The sequence below is a fragment of the Urocitellus parryii genome, chromosome X (genome assembly GCF_045843805.1).
Source record: "Urocitellus parryii isolate mUroPar1 chromosome X, mUroPar1.hap1, whole genome shotgun sequence".
In the NCBI taxonomy this organism is placed as follows: domain Eukaryota; kingdom Metazoa; phylum Chordata; class Mammalia; order Rodentia; family Sciuridae; genus Urocitellus; species Urocitellus parryii.
Genome location: NC_135547.1, coordinates 84,976,754 through 84,984,710, shown reverse-complemented (window position 1 = coordinate 84,984,710; position 7,957 = coordinate 84,976,754). Strand labels below are relative to the sequence as shown.

The 7,957-nt window shown below is 35.5% G+C and overlaps 1 non-coding gene across 1 annotated transcript; it reads right to left on the bottom strand.

Annotated features, from left to right (window-relative positions):
- Positions 1-6,150: 6,150 nt before the first annotated feature.
- On the bottom strand, positions 6,151-6,285 carry LOC113200244 (small nucleolar RNA SNORA70). Its single transcript, XR_003303016.1, has one exon. It is a non-coding gene; the product is annotated as a small nucleolar RNA SNORA70 (small nucleolar RNA).
- Positions 6,286-7,957: the final 1,672 nt, after the last annotated feature.

Genomic DNA, 7,957 nt, shown 5'->3' with positions numbered 1-7,957 from the left:
GCTTTCCAGAGTGGTTGCACCAATTTGCGGTTCCACCAGCTGCAAATGAGTGTACTTCTCCCCCACATCCTCGCCAACACTTCTTATTGCTTGTATTCTTGAAAATTGCCATTCTGGTTGGAGTGAGATGAAATCTTAGTTTTGATTTGCATTTCTCTAATTGCTAGAGATGATGACATTTTTTCATATGTTTGTTGATTGATTATATTTCTTCTTCTATGAAGTGTCTGTTCATTTCCTTTGCTCATTTATTGATTGGGTTATTTGGTTTTTGGTGTTAAATTTTCTGAGTTCTTTATATATATCCTGGAGATTAGTGCTTTATCTGAGGTGCATGTGGTAAAGATTTTTCCCCCATTCTGTAGGCTCTCTCATCATGTGATTGATTGTTTTCTTTGCTGAGAAGAAACTTTTTAGCTTGAATCCATCCCATTTATTGATTCTTGATTTTACTTTTTGTGCTTTAGGAGTCTTGTTAAAGAAGTCAGGTCCTGGGCTGGGGATGTGGCTCAAGCAGTAACATGCTTGCCTGACATGCATGGGGCACTGGGTTCGATCCTCAACACCATATAAAATAAAATAAAGATGTTGTGTCCACCAAAAACTGAAAAATAAATATTAAAATTTTCTCTCTCTCTCTCTCTCTTAAAAAAAAAGAAGTCAGGTCCTAAGCCAACATGATCTGGGCCAACTTTTTCTTCTATTAGGTGAAGGGTTTCTGTTTAGTGCCTAAGTATTTGATCCACTTTTAGCTGAGTTACCTGCAGGGTGAGAGATAAAAGTTTGATTTCATTTTGCTACATATGGATTTCCAGTTTTCCCAGCACCATTTGTTGAAGAGGATATATTTTCTCCAATGTACATTTTTTGGTGCTTTTGTCTAGTATGAGATAGCTGTATTTATGTAGGTATTTCTATGTGTCTTCTGTACCATTTGTCTGCATGTCTGCTTTAGTGCCAATACCATGCTGTTTTTATTACTATGGCTTTGTAGTATAAGTTAAGGTATGGTATTGTAATGCCTTCATTCTTCTTGGTAAGGATTGATTTGGCTATTCAGGGTCTCTTATTTTTTTTACAAATGAAATTTATGATTGCTTTATATAATTCTATAAAGAATGTCATTGGGATTTTCAACAGAATTGAATTAAATGTGTATAATGCTTTTGATAGTATGGCCATTTTGACAATGTTAATTCTTTCTATATAAGAGCATGGGAGAGAGTTACATCTTCTAAGGTCTTCTTCAGTTTTTTTTTTGTGTGTGTGTTCGTAGTTTTCATTGTAGAGATCATTCACCTTTTTTTGATAGACTGATTCCCAATACTTTATTTTTTTGAGGCTATTGTGAGTGGGGGTATTTTTCTTAATTTCTCTTTCAATGGATTCATCATTGATGTATAGGAACACGTTTGATATATGTTTGTTGATTTTATATCCTGCTACTTTGCAGAATTCATTTATTAGTTCTAGAAGTTTTCTGGTGGGATTTTTTTGATCTTCTAGATACAGTCATGTCATTGGCAAATAGTGATAGTTTGAGTTCTTATTTTCCTATTCATATCCCTTTATTGTCTTTCTTATGTCTAATTGCTCTGGCTAGAGTTTCAAGGATGATATCGAATAGAAGTGGTGAAAGAGGGCATTATCTTGTTTTTAGAAGGAATGTTTTCAATTTTTCTCCATTTATAATGATGTTGGCCTTGGGTTTAGTGTTTATAGCTTTTACAATATTGAAGTATGTTCCTATTATCCCTAGTTTTTCTAGTGTTTTGAACATGATGAGATGCTGTATTTTGTCAAATGCTTTTTTTTCATCTATAGAGATGATCATATGATTCTTGTCTTTAAGTCTATTGATGTGATCAATTACAATTATTGATTTCCCTATGTTGAACCAACAACCTTACATCCCTGTGATGAACTGCACTTGATCATGGTGCACCATGTTTAATATGTTTTTGATTGCAATTTTCCAGAATTTTATTGAGAATTTTTGCATCTGTTTATCAGGGTTACTAGTTTGAAGTTTTCTTTCCTTGATATGTCTTTGTCTGATTTTGGTATCAGGGTGCTATTAGCCTCATAGAATGAGTTTGGAAGGGTTCCCTCTTTTTCTATTTCATGGAATAATTTGAAGAGTATTGGTGTTAATTCTTCTTTGATGGTCTTGTAGAACTTGGATAAGAATCCATATGGTTCTGGGCTTATTTTTATTGGTAGGATTTTGTTGGCATCCTCTATTTCATTGTTTAAAATTGATCTGTTTAAAATTATGTATGTCCTTTTGATTCAGTTTGGGTAGGTCACACATCTTTAGAAGTTTGTTGATGTCTTCAAGATTTTCTATTTTATTGGAGTATAAGTTTTCAAAAATAGTTTCTGATTATCTTCTGTATTTCAATAATATCCATTATAATATTTCTTTTTGCTACTGTTTTTCATAATTTTAGTTTTTTCTCTCTTTTTGTCACCATGGCTAAGTTTTTAATCAATTTTTTTTTATTTTTTCAAATAACAAACTTTTTTGAATTTTTTTTTAAATTTCAGCTCTGATTTTAATTAATTCTTGTCATCTACTGCTTTTGGTATTGATTTTTCTTTTCTAGGGATTAGAAATGTAATGTCCGGTCATTTATTCATTGACTTTCTATTCTTTTAATGAATGAGCTCAGTGCAGTAAACTTTCCTCTTAGCACTGCGTTTATAGTGTCCCAGAGATTTTGGTATGTTGCATCAGTGTTCTCATTTACCTCTAAGTATTTTTAAAACTTTCTCCCTGATTTCTTCTGCTATTCACTCATCATTCAATATCATATTATTTAGTTTACAGGTGTTAAAGTATCTTCTATTTGTTGTTTTATCATTGACTTCTAATTTTATTCCATTATAATGCAGGGTAGTATCTCTCTCTCTCTCTCTCTCTCTCTCTCTCTCTCTCTCTCTCTCTCTCTTCTCTCTGTATTTGCTAAGAGTTGCTTTGTGGCATATGATATGGCCTATTTTAGGGAAGGATTTTTTTGCTGCTGAGAAGAAGGTGTGTCGAATCATTGATGAATGAAATATTCTATATATGTCCATTAAGTCTAAATTATTAATTGTATTATTTAGTTTTATAGTTTCTTTGTTTATGTTTGTTTGGAGGATCTATCCAGTAGTGAGAGTGGTGTGTTAAAAATCAGCCAATATTATTGTGTTGTGGTCTATTTAGTTCTTGAAATTGGAAGGGTTTTTTGATGTGCCTAGATGCTCCATTGTTTGGGGCATGAGTGTTTATGATTGTTATGTCTTGTTGATATATTTTTCCTGTAAGCAGTATATGTTATTCTTTTTCCTTTCTTTTTAACTTTGGCTTAAAGTCCATTTTATCTGATATGAGGAAACCTCTGCTTGTTTACTTGATCCATGTGAGTAATATGTTTTTTTCCCCATCCTTTCATCTTCAGTCAGTGAATTTCTTTGTCTATGAGGTAAGTCTCTTGGAAACAGCATATTGTTGGGTCTTGTTTTTTGATCCAATCTGCCAGACTATGTCTTTTGATTAATGAGTTTAGACCATTAACATTCAGGGTTATTACTGAGATTAATTTGTAGTCCCATGCATTTTGGTTTCCTATTTTTAATTTGACTTAGTTTCTCCTTTGATTGACTTTTCTTTTAGTGTATTTTCTCTCTTTGCTGGTTTTCACTTTTTTCCCCATCTCGTCCTCATAGAATATTTTACTGAGAATATTCTGTATAGGCTTTCTACTTGTGGATTCTTTTAACTCTTGTTTATCATGGAAGGTTTTTATTTCATCTTCTGATCTGAAGCTTAATTTTTCTGGATATAGAATTCTTGGTTGGCATTCATTTTCTTTCAGAGCTTGATATATATGATTTCAGGACCTCCTAGCTTTGAGTGTCTGGGTTGAGAAATCAGCTGAGATCCAAGTTGGTTTCCTCTATATGTAATCTGATACTTTTCACTTGTGGCCTTTAAAATTCTATCCTTATTCTGTATGCTAGGTATTTTTGTTATAATGTGCCTTGGTGCAGATCAGTTGTTATTTTTCCTATACTTCTATATTGAGATCTGCCCATCTTCTGGAATGACCTTTATTCTTCTGTTGTCTGGAGTACTCTTTTATAGGCTGCTTTTACTGCATTATGTGTCCTGAACAAGGGGTATAACTGTGTGAAAGAAATCACTTAATGTATTTACTATGTTTTGAAAACCTCTTACATCATTTTGAGGAGAGCTGATTACCATCTATAAATGTGAATATTTGAGAAAAATTACATTCTAAAAACTCTGAAAAAATACATTAAAATATTTTCTTCCACTCACAGTTTAGAAACGGGCTGGGGCTGAGGATGTGTCTCAAGCGGTAGTGCGCTCACCTGGCATGCGTGCGGCCGGGGTTTGATCCTCAGCACCACATACAAAAAAACAAAAAACAAAAAACAAAACAAAACAAAACAAAACAAAGATGTTGTGTCTGCCGAAAACTAAAAAAATATAAAAAAAGAATTTAAAGTTACTCCTTGCTGATATATCTGAGATGAAGGGATTTCTTAGTGAACATTCTTACTTTGAATTATGCCAGATATTGGGAGGAATAGTAGATACTAAAGCCTTGATTGCATAATCTCTGAGAGATTCTGGACATGAGGGTAGCAAAAAAACACACTAGCCTTCTCAGCAGTATACTTAGCTCTTGACCTGTCTAGATCTGTCTTCTTCATATTCTTCTTTAACTCTCAGGTTCTTGTACCTATCCATGCCAACCTCACCTGCCCACCTCTGGCACCATCTTGTGTGGTTTCCATGTTTTAATGACATTCCTGGCTGCCTAAAAAATCTTAGGATGGTTTGGTGGAATTACCTAAATTTCTTTAGCCCTGTTGCCTATGTTTTCCCTGACTGGGAGAGAAACATTGTGCTCTGTGTAAAATGCTGTGCCCTTGAGGTTAACTGCAAATATGTTAACCTGTCCTTCTCTGGGGCATTTGGGATGGGTCTGAAAGCCCAATCTTTGGAATCCCCACAACTTCAGCTGGTACTCAACTTTTTTCTGGGGGTGTGGGGATCAGGAGGCCCTGAAAGACCCATGTAATTAATCACATTGAATGAAGTGGGTTTGTGTGTAGCCATGCCTCCAGGATTAATAGTAATTAATAGTAATTATCTTTTCCTTTCTCCAGGACAGCAACAGTAGCACTGATTGCCCCATGTGCTGATTCTCTGGGGCCTCAGTGGATGCTCTGAACTTTTTGGGTACAGTTGGGAAGGGTATAAAAGGCACCTATACTAACTATGCAGTGAAGAAGCAAGTGTCCTGGCCTTCTCTGCATTGGCAGTTGACTCTGAAAGTCCCACACTACAACTTGCCTTGAGTGCAGAGGGTGTATATGCATCTGTAAACTTGGGATTAATAGTAGCTATCTCTCTGACCCTTATCCTTTAAATTGTACTAGACTGTAGTTGGCATGCAAGGGCCTGCATAGCTCTAAACCATCAGTTTCAAGGGGCCTGCTATTAGTCTTGCATTCTAGAGTACTCAGTGGGTTCATGCCATAGCTCAGTCCTGAATCTGGGATTTTTTTGGTCTGAACACAAGCCAAGCAAATGAAAAAAGATGAAAAGGAGGTCATTGGGTCTTGGGGAGGTTAAAAAGAGGATAAAATAAAAAAGAGAGAAGACAGAAAACTACAAAGATTTTTCTTTTCTTCTTCTTTTTAACAATACAGGATTTAATGGTGTGTGGATGATTAAGAAGGGAACAGCACAGTGGAAGCCTTCATGAATGCAGGGCTCGCCACTTGGAGGACCACAATTGAGGATATATTTGACCCCACAGCCATCAAGAATGAGCCGCTTTTCAGCCACCATGTCTTCAAATTTACCAGCATTAAATTTGGCAAAGTAAAGCCCCACTTCTTTGAGATGTGGATCTTCTGGCAGCCAGGGAACTTGAACTTGGCCCTGCATAGGGCCTCAATCATATGTTCCTTGTTCTGCAGCTTGGTGCGGATGGACATGATGACTTGGCCAACTTGAACCCTGAAACCCCTGTTCTCTGGGGTTTCCCCAAAGCACCCCTCATACCTGTTTGAAGCCTAGATGGGGGACATCATGAGATCAGAAATATGAACATATACTCAAAGTGCTGTCTCCAAGGTCCCTTAGGGCAACCCATATGAGCAACAGGCTGCATTTACTACCAAGGAGATTGCTGTTTGCAGCCATTGCACACTGGGCCACCACAAGTAAAGGAACCCAGTCAGCTTAATTAGATGCAGATGCAAAGAGTTTGATCCTCCATTCAGAAAGCCTGGATAATGGTTTTAAGATGGTTCTCCTTCCCAGCAATCACCAGCTCTGGCAGGAAGTGCAGGTCCTATCTTGAGTCATGCTGTTCATTATGTTGTATTTAAACCTCTGCTCAAACTTCCTATCTACTCAATGTTGGAGTCTGTAATTCCTTTTTTTTAAAAAATATCTTTTTAGTTGTAGTTGGACACAATACCTTTATTTTATTTATTTATTTTTATGTGGTGCTGGTGACTGAACCCAGGGCCCTGCACATGTGAGGCGAGTTCTTTACCACCGAGCCACAACCACAGCCCGGAGTCTGTAATTCTTAAAATCTTTATAATTTTTTCTTTTCTGCATTCTGAAACCAAAAACAGAAATCAAAAGTGAGCAGAAATAGCTGTAACTGTATCAAGTAAACTATACCTAAAGAGAAATGTAAAAAGACAAAGAACTCTACTATGTATTGATTGACAAGAAGTTATAATGAATATAAATATATAAACACTGATTATGATGTGGAACTGTCCCCAGAATGCCCATTTCTTTTAAATATTTTAGTTGTCAATGGGCCTCTGTTTATTTATTTATATGTGATGCTGAGAGTCAGACCCAGTGCCTCACACATGCTAGGCAAGTGCTCTACCACTGAGCCACAACCCAGCCCCAGAGAATGCCCATTTATTAAAGGTCTGGTTAACAATTTGTGGCAAAATGGGGAGGTGGTGGAATCTTTAGGATATGTAGCTTAGTGAAAAGAAGTTTGATCACTGGGTTCATATTCCTTAAAAGGGAATATTTGGCTCAAGCCCCCCTCCTCTCTCTCTTTCACTTTTTGATTGCCTTGAAGTGAGAAACTGCCTCATCACAAGCTCCTGCCATGATATTCTGCTTTGTCAAAAACTCCAAAGCAACAAGACAACCAAACATTGATTGAAACCTGCAAAACTGTGAGCAACAAAAATTTTTCTCCTTTAAGTTGATTATCTCAGGTATTTGTCACAGTGTCAGAAAGAAAGTGACTAACACAACACATAAAGCTTAAACACACAATTTTTTAAAGCAAACATTATTACATCTGTAACAGAGATAAATTCTAAAACAACAGTGGGAAGCCTCAGTTTCCCACTTTCATCAATGGGAAGATCATCCAGAGAAAATATCAACAAAGAGATATAAGAGTTAAACTATATTACAGACCAAATGAACCTAAAAATACTACAGAAGATTTCATCAAATAGCTACATATTATATATTCTTCTCATCAGGAAATGAAACATTCTCTAAAGTAGATCATATATTGGGTCACAAAACAAATTTCAAAGAAATAAATCTCACATAATTTTCTTATGTACACATATAAAAATACCTAAATGAATCTCACTATCATGCCCACCCAGAAGAATGCAGTCCTAATTAGAATATGATATACCCATGCTTGTATAATCATATCAAAATGGATTCTACTATCATGTATAACTAATAAAAGAGGAACCAATAAAATAAAAAACAATAAAAATTTATTATTTTTTAAAACCACAAATGGAGTAAAACTAATAATCAACAACAGATAAAACTTTAGGAATTATATAAAGAATAAACAACAAGTTATTGAACAGTCACTAAAGCAACTAAAAGGAAAATTAGGAAATTCATTAA